At 34.0% G+C, this 5000-nt stretch overlaps 1 protein-coding gene across 6 annotated transcripts in view; it reads right to left on the bottom strand.

The window, feature by feature from the left end:
• LOC135205591 (tyramine receptor 1-like) overlaps nucleotides 1-5000 on the bottom strand; it is a 294701-nt gene that overhangs the window by 280542 nt on the left and 9159 nt on the right. For 5 of the 6 annotated variants that reach the window (XM_064236355.1, XM_064236356.1, XM_064236359.1 and 2 more), the window contains exon 2: nucleotides 4432-4698. The exons of the other annotated variant lie outside the window; for it this stretch is intronic. The gene's annotated coding sequence lies outside the window, so the exon portion shown is untranslated. The remainder of the gene's footprint in view (nucleotides 1-4431; nucleotides 4699-5000) is intronic. 6 annotated transcript variants of the gene reach the window in all.

Raw genomic sequence — 5000 nt, 5'->3', positions numbered from 1 at the left:
TGATAAACTTGACAACAGCTTCAAATTGATTTTGTCTGATGGTGATGGAATGCCTTTTTTCCATCATAATGCTAATCATGAATCCCAGAAATTAAGAACACCATGGCATTTTAAATCAATATTAAAATGTGTGGATGCCAAGAGGCTCCAAATTCAGTAACTAAAAACAACAATAATTTCATAACTTTATATGTAAAGGATTCATAAAAATCAGTCCATATACAGACTATGCAATGCTGATAGAGTTGGGGCCAGATCATATATCACACACACCTAAGTATTTCTGGATAATCACACATTCACACAAAAATTATATTTTCCTTAGCTTATTTGCATTACTGTAATGGATACTAATTCAAACTGCTTGCACATCTAGAAAACTTTGAGCCTTGAGCAAAAGCTATAAGTCCTTGATGGAATTGATAAGGGTCAGAGGACTTCAGTTTTTGTACATGACATCATATTTAGCTAGAGCACCCATCTGGACCATTTAAAGTATTGTCAACAATCTAGGCACCAGTTCTAAGGTAAGAAGTCCATTCTAAAGCTATGAGTCTTTGTATTCTTGGCATGTAAAAAATGTAGTGAATACAGAAGCTTCCAGCAACATGGATAGATACTAAAAAAAATTTTTTTTTTTGCCTATCAGCTTCAACATAATTCAAGTTAAGCAAGATCGATCTGTGATAATATGGCCACAGAAAAAGAAAAGAGGCCTTTCATCGCAAATCAAGCTGCTGAAGAATACCTCGCTGTGCTGAAGTTTATTGTTGAAGACAGCAGACATTCTTCCCAACAAATGTTTAGTACTAACAAAACCTGGCTGTACTGGAAGAAGTTGCTGAACTATACCTACATATCAAAGGAAGAGGCTACAACTCTGGATTTAACGCTCCCAAAGATTGCTTGATGTTGCTATTGGGGAGGACAAAAGAGTTGGCTGCAAGTTGAAGTTGCTGGCACTTCCCAGGGCACTCAAGGAACAATGGATTTTATCATTCACAATTCAAATGATGTTGGACGCATGGAATTCTAAAGTCTTGTGCCTGATTCAAATAATGCTTGAAAAGGAAAATTGTTGCACGCGCTTGGTATTTATTCTTCCTAAAGAAAATGATGTGATGCTATAAAATTCTTAACTTGTGCTAGTATCTATTGAGCCTAAATCATGTGATGCTCCAAAATTCTTATGTTGGCCAGTTTACCCCTGTATTTCCAATGTTTCATGTAATGTGATACAACACTAAAACTGGTTCTTAAGGGGCTACCAAATGTGGGTGTCAATCTTGTCGATCATTTTATTTCACATCCTGTGACAGAGATCATGAATAAAAAGAGGTGGAATTTTAAGAAAGTCAGAAGAGAAAAATGTTAATTGTTGCTCTAGCATCCTTATTTCTAGTGGATAACTTCACAATACACTTGTGTAGCTTTTTTTCAAGAATTTGTGTGTGTATTGTAGTGTGGGAGAGTTCAGAAAATTAAATAATTCTTTTTTCTATCTTTACTCATTATATTGAAAAAAAAAATGTTTTGTAGCTTGAGCAATATATTTCTTCTCAGTAGAGACCAAACGTTTTATTAATGGGTTGAAATGATGCAACATTATCCCTACATTGTTTTCGCTCTGGCAAGGCTATGACAATGCATTATTTCTCTTGTGATGTGCACTTTAACTTTAGCGATGGCGATAGTTTTATTTCATATCCTTTGACAGACATCACGGGTAAAAATATAAAAATAGGTGGAGCTTTATGACATCAACTCTTTCTCCAATCACGAGACAAAAAATAGATTTTTGTTACAATATCCATATTTCTGGAGGATAATTTGACAATACACTTATGGAACTTTTTTCAAGGATGTTTTTGTGTATATTGATGGAGTGAGGGAGTTCAGGAAATGCTATCATTATTTTATTTCTATCTATACACAATATATTGGACATCAATGGAAAGAAGCGAGTTGAAGTTGAAGAATCAAACGAAACTAATTTCTTTTTTTTTTTTTATTTTTTTTTAGTTTTTCAATAGATTTCTTTTCATTACAAAACAATGTTTTTTTATAAGGGGCTCAAATGATGCTACAAAATTCTTACGTTGTTTTCTCTATGACAGCGCGTTCCTCTTGTGATACTGTTATACAATCTTGAGGGCCTGAAGATTATCATGAGACTGACCTCCACCAAGAACTCGAAGTGTGCTGCAAACAAGAGGAGCTACTAGGATTTGCCTTGCCCTTGTGAATTTTCCTAGTTACCCACCAAAAGTGGAAATATTAAAATTGTGTTTCTCCTACCAAAAACACCTCTCATTCAACCTTATTATGAGGGCATCATTCAAACATTTAAGGCATATATTCTATGGTCGACTTTGACTGACCTAGTAAAAGAGACTGGGCAGCAAAACATCAGTATAGGATACTTCTGGAAGAAATTTGCTGTAAAGGACAACATCAACTTCATCAAGCGATCATAGGAAGAGCTGCCAAGAAAGTGTTTGAGTGGAATGGTAAAAAGCTGTACCCTCAGATTGTTCATGATTTTAAAAGGTTTAGTGTGGAGGAAAACTTGGCCACAGAAAAATTAGAGTCTTTATCTTGCAGAGTAACTAGAATTGGATGAAGTGGGAAGAAGACATTGAGTTGCTGCAATCATAAGAGTGGATCCCTCCATGGAGGACCTTTTAGAAATAGAGAAAGAGCAAATGGAACAACTGGAAGCAGCGGCTTAGATGGGCCATTATGAACTTTAACAGTTGAGAACCTGTCCGAATGTAAGGAGTTCATCAGAAAAACACTTAAGTCAGACTGTTTCCCTCACGGTGATGGGTAATATGGCCTGTCACAAAGTGATATTAAAGGAAATGCATAAGAAGAGAACCAACAGAATAGACCATGACAACATTCCTTCAAAGAATACATCCAAAAACTGATTAAAAACATATGGAAACTGAAGCACAGCCAAACTCAGAGCGAGATATGAAGATGACAGACTGACAAGCGAACTTAGAATGAGATGTGCAGCTGATAGTCTTTATTTATTTTGCTGTCGGTAGTCGTCTTCAGGGGTGTTCTGCCTCTCGTGTCTCCGTTCGGATTCTCACGGATGTCCTATGGTTTCCTTGAAGAAGGGAGGATAAAGTCCGTGATACTCTGCACATTTTTGAAAGCAAAGAGATTGTGCATAGAAAGGCCGGTCCCACAGATTGGAAATAGCAGAAGTTGTGAGTATACGTTAATAAACAACGGCCTGCAATCAACATACAGAAATTCAGAACTTCGATGACGTCAAATTTAGGCTCTAGGCTTAACCGTAAATACCGCATGTTGAAAATAATATCAATTTGTAATTTAGTCCAGAAGACGTTGTCGATGGACGAGGAGACAGTTTGTCCACTAGAATAATTAAATAGAAAGCAATGTAAGTAATTTTTCTTTATCCGTGATAAGCTTGTCCGAAGAGAAAAAGTAGACTGATTCAAATTCTCGATAAAAAGACAGTATCTGCGAACAATGCCAATGACTTCGATAAGCATTGCATGAGAAAATAACCCCCAAATAGCACATATGCATACATATGCTGATTCATTATGTATATAATATACATACACACACATGTATATATATATATATATATATATATATATATATATATTATATATATATATATTTATAATGAATAATCACAACTAATCTAGTTCAATAGGAGTTGCATAAGAGAGAAAATAAGCCCAAATAATATATATATATATATATATATATATATATATATATATATATATATATATATATATATATATATATATAATATATATATATATATATATATATATATATATATATATATATATATATATATTATTTGGGCTTATTTTCTCTTATGCAGTTCATATTGAAGTCAATAATAACTAGATTGATTGTGCGACTGTTCATTCTACCCCGCGTACTGGTGTTGAGAAATATAATAGAAATAATGAAGAATTATCTTATAAATAAATAGAAGAATAACATTAAACATGACTCCAAAAACAGATCCGTAAAACCATCCCCTAGTTATAAAATGGAATGAATTTCTCATGTAAACAAGGAAAGAGAGAGAGAGAGAGAGAGAGAGAGAGAGAGAGAGAGAGAGAGAGAGAGAGAGAAACGAGTTAATAATCATGAAGAATGCATGAAACGCGTGGAAAATTAAAAATAATGTTCGCGATAACCAATTTAAATATAGAAGACTTCAAGTTATGAAAGAGATTGCGGATGATTTTCTTTAATAAAATTAAATGAATGAAAAAGTGACTGTATTTTGCAAGAAAAAATGTAAGCAGAGCAAGAATAAAAAAAAAAAAAACAATGAAAACGGAAGAAAGGCGCGAAATAAGTAAGTGTGAATAGAATTCGTGTGGTGGAAGTTCCATTCACATTATCTTGACTGACCTTTATATTGGAGTTACGTGGTCCGTTGAATTCCCTCGAGCCGTGGGCTTCTTATCTCAAGCATTTCTTATGAACTCACCCGTTGGTCTTTTCTCCCTTGGTTAGATACTTTCCTCATCGTTGCATCACTACCCCTGCAGACTTTTTTTTTTTTTATCCTTTTCCTATCTATACATTTTGCATGCTTTACTTATGTTGTCTTTAAAGTTCTCTTCCATTTATTTCACTACTAACTTCGCCATACTTTTCCTTCAACTTATTTAATTTCTGATAAGAATACACCATATGCTTATTAAAAGAGGTATTAATGTTACTTCTAACTAACAGAGAGGAAAACTGCCGATTACTTGAGTGTAGCTGTCTACTTTTATATTCACTTTTATTTTTAAAGATTGCGCATGAATTATATGCTGTTTATGTTGTTCGAACTGACGCATTTTCACTATATCCTAGAAGACTTTTCTTCTTGCGATACTGTCTCTAAAGACGCCTTAATTTCCAGTATTTTGGTGTCTCATGCTAGTGTAGTTCATGTTTCATGTATTAATAATCGAAATTACGGCAAAATT

Source organism: Macrobrachium nipponense, chromosome 24, assembly GCF_015104395.2.
Source record: "Macrobrachium nipponense isolate FS-2020 chromosome 24, ASM1510439v2, whole genome shotgun sequence".
NCBI lineage: Eukaryota > Metazoa > Arthropoda > Malacostraca > Decapoda > Palaemonidae > Macrobrachium > Macrobrachium nipponense.
The sequence above is the reverse complement of the archived record's forward strand: the minus strand, read 5'-3'. Positions and strand labels throughout refer to the sequence as shown.